Source organism: Megalopta genalis, chromosome 2 (assembly GCF_051020955.1).
Source record: "Megalopta genalis isolate 19385.01 chromosome 2, iyMegGena1_principal, whole genome shotgun sequence".
NCBI classification, from domain to species: domain Eukaryota; kingdom Metazoa; phylum Arthropoda; class Insecta; order Hymenoptera; family Halictidae; genus Megalopta; species Megalopta genalis.
The window spans coordinates 19060221-19072743 of NC_135014.1; the positions used below are offsets into that span (position 1 = coordinate 19060221).

General features: G+C 36.5%; 1 protein-coding gene across 2 annotated transcripts in view; it reads left to right on the forward strand.

Moving 5' to 3' along the window:
• Tis11 (Tis11 zinc finger protein) overlaps window positions 1-3480 on the forward strand; it is a 59129-nt gene extending 55649 nt beyond the window's left edge. For both annotated transcript variants that reach the window (XM_033470530.2, XM_076518687.1), the window contains exon 2: window positions 1-3480. This exon is cut by the window's left edge and continues 6464 nt beyond it. The gene's annotated coding sequence lies outside the window, so the exon portion shown is untranslated.
• The last annotated feature ends 9043 nt before the right edge of the window (window positions 3481-12523 follow it).

Genomic DNA, 12523 nt, shown 5'->3' on the forward strand with positions numbered 1-12523 from the left:
ACCGGCACCAGCAACGGCACGGTCAGTTGCACGCGTGTCAATTAGAAAATCTTGTATGACGCGCGAAAGGGTCAATCGGAGCGAGACGAGCCCGCGCAAACCCGCCGGACAGGGGCAGAGACGGCTCGAGAGGGAGAGAGAGATAGAGAGAGAGAGAGCGAGCGATGATGAGAGTGAGAGAGGCAGATAATATGAGGCCTGAAACAGAAGACAACGAGAAAGAGATACATGAAAAGATCGAGAGAGAGAGAGAGAGAGAGCGCGAAAGAGAGAGAGAGAGAGGAGAGAAAAGAGTGATGTCGTGATCGAAGAAGTGCGGGAGAGAGAGAGAGAGAGGAGAGAAAAGAGTGACGTAGTGATCGAAGAAGTGCGGCAGAGAGAGAGAGAGAGAGAGAGAGAGAGAGAGAGAGAAGGCACTATTGCCAGGCGCAGAGAGTGAAAGTCCTGCGAGTTTCTTCTGGCTCGGTCGAGAGGAGTGAAAAGATGAGCGGGCAGGATGGGACGGGCGCCGAAGGAGGAGGAGTCACGATTCACGATCGTTGTTGAAAAGCCAGCGGCCGTTGCACGCTCGTTTGTCGCGTTCGAAGTGAAACGGGTAAAAGACGTTCTCTCGACTCGCGAACACCACACGGACTAATCCGATCTGCACGACGACGAAAGAAGTAAACAACAAACAGCGCACACACTGTTTTGAAAGCGTCCGACGGGATGCTACCGCTGGTTTCCTCGCGAACGTTTGCTGCTTTCGAGACGTTTCTGTATCCTCGCGGACCCAATCCCGTCTTTCCACAACATCCCCCCTCCTCTTGGACTGGAACTGGGCTGAACAAGTTTGTGGAAGGTTTCTTGGCTTTCGTGGCTTCGCCGAGGTCTCGCGTTCTTCCGCGCGCTGGCAGACCGGAGTCCGGGCAGAGTTGTTTTTTCGTTTCTTCTTTTGTTCTGATCTTGAAACTCTTGGCAGATATTTAATTTATTGATGTGATTCGGGCGCAACGAGCGAACACTTCAAGTGGAGGGATGCGTTCTTCGTAGTTTTCTGTTCCTGCCCATTCCTGCCCATAGGCGGCGGAGCGAGTTGTCGCGACACGTTCTCTCCCGTGGAAAGATAGCTTTGGTTTTCGCAAGGATCGTCTCGTTCCTCGTCTGATCGCCGTGGACCAACTTCGATTCAGTTTTTTTTGCCCCCGTCGGTTCGAACAGTTTGCACGCTTCTTTGGCTTTTCGTGTATTTAATTTGTTCTATTTTGATTGTCGCGTCGCAGCGAGCGTATGATAGCGAGAAAGAGAAAAAGAGAGAGAGAGAGAGAGAGAGAATGTGTGCGTTTTTTCTTTTTAGTTAATTAGTGCAATTAATATTATTACGTATTTATTTGAACAATCATTTTTAAGACGAGATAGATTTTTTTTATAGAAAAACATGCATGTTTTTTCTTAGTCCCCGACCGCCTATCCTGCTTATGTTCGTCATCGGCAAAGGAGCGTGCACAGTTCTTCGAAGTTCCACGGTCGCATTTTGCACGGAGCCCGACAAAAAAAGCCAGGAAATTTTCATTCGAACGTCATTTCTTATATAGGTGCCACACAGAGAAAGAGAAAGAGAGAGAGAGAGAGAGAGAGAGAGAAATAGATAGAGAGAGAGAGAGAGAGAAAGAGAAATAGATAGAGAGAGAGAGAGTTTATCCGACGGGAAACGCAAGTGGTGCGAGAATAAGAAACCTAATCATTACGAGAATTTCCGATTACGTAAAAAAAAACGTGTGCGAGGGGAACTTTTGTCGTAGCACCGAACGACGCTGATTTCGTACCCTCGTGTTATAGACTTGACAACTTATACATATAATATAATATTAATAAATAATATACTTTACGTTACGTATCTTTTTTTAATTTAATATATTTATTTTTTCAATCAAGTATTTATATATTTATACAATATTTTATACAAACGTTCTTCACAGATACACGCTGATTAAATGTAACAACACGTTACAACGATAACAAACGTGACAGGTCGATCTCTTGGCTCTCAGAGGAAACAAACCCGATCATTCTAATGCAACCCTCGCAATCCCCGTATATTTTTCTTTCTTTTTTTTTTTATTGTTTTTTTCCTTCTGTATTTTCTTCCATTTCTCCGAGACCAACCAACCAACCAACAAACAAACCAATCAACCGAGTTTATATAGTTTCTCTCCCCTTTTTGTTGCACGCGCGTGGACCGGGCCCACCGGTCTTCCACATCAAAACGTCGAAAGTGTGTATACTTAATTTCTCCTTGTGATACGACGCGACCGCGACATGGTCGTTCGAGAAAGATTTTGCGCGGGAGATCATGTTCGACGAAACTGAGAGAGTGGGAGGGAGAGAAAGAAAGAGAGAGAGAGAGAGAGAGAGAGAGAGAGAGAACGTGAGAGTGGTAGAGTGAGCGAGAGTGGGAGAGACAGAGAAAACGAATGTCTGGTTCTGGATGCATGGCGTGCGAATGGCAGAGAGACGGAAAGAGAGAGAGAGAGAGAGAGAGAGAGAGAGAGAGAGAGAGAGAGAGAAATAGAGTGAGTTGGTAGGAAGAAGTGGGGAGAAAACTGGCGAGTGGGCGCAAGAGAGTGAACGAGTGAGTGAGAGAAAGAGAGAGAGAGTGAGAGCACGAGATCGCGATGGGAAGAGTAAGAAGGGAGGGAAGTGTATGCGTGCGTGTGCGTGTGCGTAAACGAGAGAGACAGTTGCGATACGTACTAAGAGAACGAAATGCGATGTAGCGATTTGGGAGCCAATTGATAGGCTGACGAAAGTCGTTCGAACCGGACACGCGTGTCACGAGGGTCTCGATGGAATCTCTTGGACGATTGGAAGCTTGATATAAGATTTGTTCGACGATGTGTTCTATATACTATTCGTCTTTCCGGTCGACAATTTCTTTTAGAATTCAATGATTTTTTAACGGCGTCGTTTCACGGACTGTGCCGGAAGACGAGCTAATCGTTCACGGTGATTCGACGGAGACACGCTTACATCAATTGTAAGCATATGTAACGGCGTTCGTAAACGGAACGCGCAGGCTCGAACGACTTCCGTCTAATCCACAATGGGACCACAAAGGTGATAAATGCATATAGAATTTCGTTAAATTAGAGAAATGGCAAGCCTCAATGGAAAACAAAATAAATCTATCTGCGGCGAAGACGCGAGCTCGTCCGGGCGCGAGTGTTTGATTTGTAAACACAGTGGAATTTTCTTTTTCGGCGAGAAACTGATTTTTGGTTCGATTCTGGGATAATATCCGATTTTGCTCCTACATATTTTTGCCCGTTGATACCGAGCGAATCGGACGAACTTCCGACGTCTTCGCTGACAAATCTACATTTACCGAAGGAACACACATACACGCAAGTCTCATGTACCACGAATGAAAAAATTGTAGTTCTATAAGTATTGCCAACAATACACTATCTATTTATAATACATTTTATTATTACAAAATAATACACGTTGTCTCGAGTGATTATTTATTCGTCCTCTTCTCCTTGACTCCTGTCCTTGTAGACTTTAAGGGGGTTGATAACCGTGTCAGTTTCAAAGAATTGAAATTTTGTAATGTTCCTTATTTTAAGTTTCGAATATGCAGGATACTGTGGCAAAAGGGTTTTTTGAAATAAAAGATATAACAGATAAGGTTTTGAAACAAAGGAGTAGTGTTTTTATATAAAAGAATTTAATATTACATGTAAACGTAATCATATCGATATGCATTTGATCAATAAATGTATGAATATTTGGAGCACTCTCTTCAGGTTATGCAGCACATACACGGTGTGCCGATTATTTTCCACCGATAACGTAGTTACAATGCAATATTTGTGGAGAAGTTGATACTCTCAATTGTTGAATGTGTCCAAATATAAACGCCCTTGTATATTAAAAGTTTCACTACCTGTGAAGCAGAATAACCGAACGTCTGTTGGTTAGTATTGATCAAATAAAATGTAAGCTGAATTAGTGAAAGAAGATTACTTGGGATTAGAAGCGACGAAAGTAACTTAACTTAATCTCGTTGTCAGTGTGGTGTATGCTCGTAGTCCTTCTTGATCGTTTATTAGGGGTGTCAAATCATGTTAATTTAAAAAAAGAAAATGAAAATTTGTGTGGTAAAAACAACGAAGTCCTAATATTGTAACATGCAGAAATTCGGACTCTAAAAACTGCAAAAGAAATTCGACAATTGCAAACAGCATCCAGGGAACGACCAGTTGATGATTTATTAGGAGAAGAAGGATCATTTTGTGAACTTGGAATTGCAGATTAAAGGTAAGTTATAAAAAATGTTATCTTTACTCAAGAAGAAAACTTCACTTAATGAGGCCGTCCGGGCAAAGCTTTTTAGATAAAATTTTGAAAATATGCATTTTGACAGTATTTTTTACGTTGATTCGAATTATGCAAAAATTATTTTGTCAACTACTTTCTTTTTTATTAATAAAAAGGTTTCACTGGACATGAAATTCAATAATGACGTATTAGTCTACATTTTGTAATCTTAAGGCAGTACAAAAATCAACATAAAGCTAAAAAGTTGCTTAACCTTCTCACCATGAGCGAGTTTTTGTGTTTCAAAGTTGAAAATTTTTTAAATTTAATTTTTGTGCTTAATAAACAAATTATAACACGAATTCCACGTATTTCATAGAAAAACCTTTTCTTTAAAGTATTTTCATACATATAACAAAATTAAAATATATTAAAACGGACAAACTAATTACACCTGAACGAAGACGTAAGAACGTAACTTGGGACGCGATTGTGATATTGATCAACGGTAAACACTATAAAAGTGTTTTTCCGGTTTCGGTTACCTAATCATGATTACATAACGAATTTATTAAATTATTTCCTTCGTTGAATTGATATGAAACAAAGGTAGAAGTATAAGTGTTACAGGAGGAAAGTTATCGTGTGACAACGTTTCTTATAACAAGAATTCGTACAACACGTAATATATTATCGCGTAATACATTATCGCATTATACGGAAGTCTACTGTACGCAGTTCTAACAACTTCCGAAGCGACACATTCTGTGGACTCTCCTGAACAAAGTAACGTAGATTAATATTGCTTTGTGAGTAGGGAAATAAGTATAAATAATAATCCTAGCAAAAGGAATTCCCGAAAACAATTTTTGCGAATATTATTCAAATTCAATGTACAGCAGATAATCCAATCAAAGCACGCAGGATACAATCACAATACAATGTGTAAAAGTATTTATTTATTCGTCAATCGTGATGTTAGTATATTAAAAGAATGGTAGAGCGTTAAACTAAATAATATATTAACGTACATTATATATATTATATGTATTATATTATATTTAATTCTTATTGTAGTAAGACTGTTAAGAGTAACTACTGCAAATAAACAAATAGAAGTTTTGGATTAAGATGCAATAGAAGACTGAAAGAACTACTTTATAATGCAAATTTTACATAGAAGTGTTGGGACTAATTCATAATTTCATTAAACAAATAAGATGTTCGATTTGAAGCATTAATAAATAGATTACATTACATTATATTACATTATATTACATTACAATTACATTACGTTACATTACCATTACATTACATTATTATGTAACGTAAAATATTGTTATTTAATAATGCTGCACTTTATGTCTCCGATTTCTACATCAAATATTTTCGGTAATTAGCAGTAATTGAAAGTTTGCATATGACGATTACATAATACGGGACGTTAAATTTATTGCTGAAAAGTTTTGTTGAAATTATTCATTCTAGAAACGTACGTAACAGTTGCCATATCTTTCCATTTTTCAACAAATAATCGATATTTAAACTGTTCGGATTTTGTGTACAATAAGTCTAGACTAATTTCAAAGATCGAAACTTCTTTCTACTCGTAACATGTCCATTTTCTTATAACAAGTTCTTGCATAATGTAACAGATGGGAAACTGGAGGCCATGCTTGTCTCGAAAATCTTTAGGACTGACAACAATGTTCGTAAGTATATTGGAAAATTTTGATCGTCACGAATCCTAACACAGATTTGAAGATTAAAGTCTCTTCTTTACAGTGTACGATTCGTTTTAGTCACATTATTGAGCTGTGAATGATAGGTGTACTGTCACTTTGGAGTGGAGCAAGGTAAATGAAGGCTTTTTATAACATGTTCTTAGTTTCTCTTCCTTAAAGTTTCATAAAGGAAGCTCCACTCTTCAAATCCATGGTAGATCCAATTCAGGACAAAAATTATTCAATGTTTTTAGAGAAATAAAATGATATGCCTGCTATACAGGACGTCCCAAAAGTTACTCAAACTACTCTACCAGAACAATTGTTGTTACATAAAATCTTTATAAGTGAGAAGGATATTGCAAAAATTGTTTAATTGGAGGGAAACGTGAAATATTTGAGTTTTCCGTATCGAGGAATGTTTTGATCGTACTGAGAATGTTTTGGTCGAAACGATGAGTGCGCAAGTTAACATGTAAACATTTACGTCCTCAACAAGAGCGTAAGTAGATATGTTTTATCTCGATATCATTTCGCAATCGGTAATAAACATTTGAACGGCTGACTGCATCATCATTTCCAAAATTTGAATGCCTTCTGATCCTCGCGTACGTGACTCTTTGAATGCAAAGTAGCACGTGCAAATATGTTTACGACACAATAGTTATTCAACGGTTTGAATTTGAAATTCAAAAGAAAATATTAGTTCGCCGCGCGAAGGGAAGAACGACTGTGGAAGGTCTCTGGTTTGCAGCTTACGTTCGACAGCTCTGGTTCGTATCGTTCCAGATTATACACTACCGCTCTGATAAGTATCCGGTAATTTATGCGTCTGCACGGTAACAGCATACGAGCGTTAATGAAACACGCGGGGTAATAAAACCTAACAATTGTAATATTGTCTTCCCAAATGAACCAATTATAATTCCGGTTTTTTATCGGAGAACTTATCGAGTAGCTATGTAACAATTTGAATATCTGATTTATTGACGTCGATTCTTTATGCATGTTTAGATAAGAATTAGTTTTATCCGGCACGCAGTTTCGAATATAAACTTCGCTGCAACGGTGACGCAACACGAATATCACAGTTTTAGGAAAACGAGTTTTCAATTGCTATAATTATTTTATTTTTCTAATAATTTTATAATTGTTATAATTAGAGATCGAAATAAATGTTGTTTATTTTTAAACAACCTTTTAAAATCAATTTTGTTTGAATTAAATTAACATCAAATTAAAAGAAATTATTTCATTATTTATCATTTCAGTATTTATTTTAAAAGTGTTTGCATTTAGAATCTGTCTAAATAACACAATCAGTCATTGAACTGTGACTTATTTTTTATCACACAAAGTTATAAATTTTGTATAATGTTGGAGAAATTGTTGTATAGAAAGTACACAGAAATTGTATGAAGTACGTAATTTTGGAATGTCTAATATTTTTATTTTGTTATACATATTAATATGAAGTCATGAACAAAGAATATAAATACGTGGAACATATTTAAACTTATGAAAACAAATAAAATTATGAATAAGTATGAATATATTAGATATTATTTGACGTTGAGAATAAAAATAAATGTATTAAATGTACTTTAATATGAAATGAATATAAATGTATTAAATGAATATAAATAGTAAGTAGTAAGTAAATGAATAATGAATATAAATATTAAATATATGTAAGAATAAATATGTTACGAATAAATATAAATATGTTAAACATACCTAAGAGTACGTTAACTATACCTACAGTTATGAATATATAAAACACATATACTACTGTTTTGCATATTTTATCTAGGTTTTTATGATGTTTACACATAGCTAACAATTGTAAACATATTGTTGTGTCTTATTCGAAAAACTTTGATCCACACTCGATGTTTGCACTCGTTATCTATAGAATTCATTTACATTGAATAATGTATATTGTCAGGAAGCTAACATAAGATGCACTGTCATTGGCCAGTAGGAAGCATACGTCGCATTGTTGTGTTTTTCCTTTAGTTAAGCGTCACCACCAAGTATCACGCTCTAAGATCATGTCGTAGGATTTCGCAGGATTTCATACGTCATCGTTACATATTTCTGGTAAGAGTGACTGACGTATTCCTTGAACATGCGGAAATGTACAGGGGGTTAAAAAAGTTTTCGTACACATTTTAAAACGGAATAACTTTTTTATTATTGAGCCAAATGATCTAAATGTTTTTGGGATGTTAGAGGCACTTATTCGTTAGACAATGGCTAAAGAATTGTTTTCAAAAATTGCGATTGGTTGGGATGATAAAAAAAATTACAAGGTCTTATTTCATTTTAAAAAGTGTACGAGAAATGTTTTGATCCACTGTATATATCGAATATTCGCAATTTTACAGTTTGCTACTACGTACCAGCAAATCTTACACGAATATTACATGTTACATTGTCGTTTCAGTAATACTATAATACTTACATATTTGAACAAATTTTATCGCTGCAACCGTTTCACCGTTGTTATAAGAAACACGTTTTGGAAGTTTCGACATTTCAGAACGCACACGCTGTCTCCGCTATTAAAGGGGCCTGTTCTCAACTTCTCCACGGGCGCAACGGTTAATTGCGAATTGTTCTGACTGCCCAACTGTCAGGGCAAATATATCTTTGGGCCGCCATGCACTTTCATTCTTGGCGTGCTCGTTTTATCCGCATAGTCGCAAGTTGCAATGCAAAACGGGACACAGAGCCGCTCAGTTATACTACGTAATTTTCTTGTTACATTTTCTTGTCTACTGTACGAACGAACACGGCTGATATATGAACCCTGGCCGCAATGACTATTATTATAAATGTAGGAGAAAAGTAATCGAAGATCCTAAAGTCGATAATCAAGCTGATAGTTGCTCAAGATACCGGTAGCAACTCGGATTTATTTAACATTGAACCTGCTGAGAACTAGAAGCGACTAACAAGTGTTGCTTTATGAGAATTAGAAGAAAGAATTTATTTAAATTTTTCACAATTATTATAACAGCGTGCGTCTATGGAAGCAGTTTTATGATTTCAATAATTATGGAGTAAAACATGTGAAACCAGCCATTTGACTGGCGGTGATAGGTCCTGTCGCACATATGCGGGTCAATTATTTAGGCAGATTTGAAAATGAATATTTACGGTAATGTATTAGGGTGACCTGTCCAATGAATGATCACTAGACTGCGGATTTCATGCATTTATGAGAAAAATGAGTAGGTCTAAAATACAAAACTAAAAAGATATTAGACAAATTTAAGGATATTGATACATCGTTTTCACCTATTTATGACTGTTAAAAGGGAAAAGATATTTTCATCTAATTTATATTTCTTACAATTAACTCAGATAATTGTTATTTTGCATAAAGATCCGCAGTATAATTATTAGTAATATTCGTGATCGTAAAGATATTTCCATGTAGCATTAATTTGAATAATTTGTTTTTAATAAACGGTATTTTATTGTCTTCTTAATTTTGAGGTAACTGACTAATTCAAGAATAAATTAAATAGCTTGTGTAAAATAAATTTCCATTTTGGACGATATACGTTGCAACAATGTAATCTTCCGCATCATCATTCAAATCAAATACATTCCTTTACTTCGAATTCGAGCGAAAATGGTAAATAGTATTTTTATATAATATATAAAATATTTTATATAATATTATTTTCATTTAAATAATTGTTGTTTAACACTCCGACTATTGCAGGAGTCATTTCTGACTCACACTGATATTCTACTAATCCATGTTTGCGGTCCTTCCCACTCTTGCTCGCCATGTGACTCCGACACAGTAGACGGAAGGTTAATCGCCCGAATCATACTACGGTAAGCGAACTGTTTTGCTATTAAATTCGTACAGCCCTGAGCACAATCTTTGTGCACATTGAGCATTTTTTGATATTATATAATTCGCGTTCAAATTGGCCAAAAAATGGATACTTTGGGAAAAGGAAATACGATTATCCGAACTTTGTGGCTCGTTTTTATTATAGTTAACTTTTTTGTTGAAGTCTGGAGGTTTGACTATAATCATTTTTTTTTAGAAGTGCGTCCTTCTAGGTTAAATTGAGACATTTTTGAAAAGTGTTCGTTTGTCATTCAACAACGAACAACTGGATGTGTTTCATTTATATGGAAACACATTTCGTTAAAATGATCGCACAGAAGAAGTTTACAAGGGTTTAGAAAAATATTGTAACATGTTTTTTATACGCTAAAGGCACCAGTAATTTTGTAATCAAAAATATTTGCAACAAAAAGTAGACAATACAGAGTTTCTGAAAAATTACATTACTAAATATCGATGAAAGATCTTTTTATTCGACGAAAAATTCAGATCACGCGAATCTTCCTTAACAAAACCGTATATCATTTATGTATTATACTGTATATTAACTGTATATTACATTATTCATTATCTAACCCTGACGTAACTCGATGCATATTTGTATTCCCTTTAAGAAATTATTGACTTACTTAGGTCAAGAATTAATTAGTTTAGAAGTCCTGGTGTTTGTCCCGAAACGCCCGTATGCTCGAAGCCCGATGCGGCGGAGGGATGGATTTCGCAGCGACGTCAATTAGCGTTCGCAATCGCTCGGTATCAAAAAGACTCGTTTTCGTATTGTCACGCACAGACGTCGTTAATCGGTTAAAATGGCCCGGCCCGGCCCGGTCGGCTGGCTGGCCGGCCGGCCAGACAAGCGGGCAGAAAAACGACCACGGGCAAAAACGCGGACGACAATTAACAGTTAACGATGTCATGCGTGGTCATTGAAGCCGGCCTATTCATCGGCCGATTGGACCAGCCTTGCGCAAACCGATAAGATTGCGAGCGAAACGGAACTCGAACGAGAGCAATGGCTTCGTTTCGCCGATATCGTACACCTTTGTAATAAACTCCATCGCGGACTGCATTCCAGGTATATGTATCGGTGTCTACGTCGTGTCGTTGTCGTGTCCTCTTTCCCCTCGGTTTCGTGCGGCGACAACGGGTGCCGCCGGGTTTTATCGGGACAGGAAATTGCGAAATTTCGGGGTGCGAGACACATTGGGGTGATATATTAATTTATTGGGAGGCCCCCCGGTAGTCGGTGGCTGAATAGTAGAACCTGGCGCTGCGACCTCCGCTATCGGCTATTGTGGTATTGTACTTGGTTTCGCACGCGTGGCGCAACCAGCACGAAGTTGACGAAGGTAATGGTAGATAACGAATCGTATTATGAGATCGGAAATTTATATCGTTCTATTTAGTCGCCATGACGGTACGCTTGATATGAAAGCGACGAACTTATTCTCGCTTAGGCACACTTTAGGGGGTATTCCAGTGTGAAGTGGGTGCGTTTTTAACACTAGATTTACGGAACCCGTCGAAATGACGGGTCATTAATGTTTTAATTTACGATTATGTATACATATAGTAAAGGTATATTTATGAGTTATTTATTCAATTTATATGTTACTTATGGTAAATGTTATAATAACATTTTTTAAACATCAGATTGATTCTAGTAGGGGCCGAAGTCAGAAATGTGTTAAATGCGTACTTAAAATGTTGAGTAAATTGATCAAGTACGTTTTGAGATATCATGGACACCGTTCTGAAAAAACATAGTTTTCAAAAAAATGCCTTTAAAGTTTAGTATATCGATAATGATATAAGATCGTCGGGTCCTTTAAACAACCATAACTTCGTTAATTGTAGGAGTTAGCATGTAAGGTTCCAAAGATGCATTTTTGAAATCGCATCCTTCAAGAATTTGCTTTGTTACCGCCAGATGCACGCTTCGAAACTATTTGAATACCGTTTTGTCATTTTTTCCTACCTTTCGTAGTAACGAAAATAATTTTGATGTTCAATTTAAGTGAATCACTGAGTATAATAATATTTATAATAATTAGACTCCTTCAGAATAATATAAACAATATTTAAAAATTTCGTTTAACTATTAGGTTATATTATTCTTCTATAATTTAATTTTTCAGCTCTTCTATTGTTTCGAATTGTCTTCCGTTTGCAGAAACATGTCTAGCTCAAACTTTTAGGTTAAAAGAATGTACTAGTCATTCAAGGATATTCATATCATAAGTAAAATAAATATGGACTGACCTGACTGTTCACCTATTAAGTCGATATACTTAATTGTGCCGATAAAAATTTACTATACGTTTTTTTTGGTTCTGGTAATTAACAAATAAATGATAAATAAATTATAATAGCACGTACGTTCATTCTTCCATAAAATAATAAAACAAATTGCAAATAACTAACTTACTATTTCTTAGTCTCTCTCTCTCTCTCTCTCTCTCTCTCTCTCTCTCTTTCGGCCATATAAATTAATTACGAAAATATACAAATAGTCTGAATCGATGCATATTTTCAAAGTGTTCTTTCGTTTAAGATGAACGACAAGAATATCGTACTAATGAACTGAATATTTACGACCACCTGTGCGCTAATAATT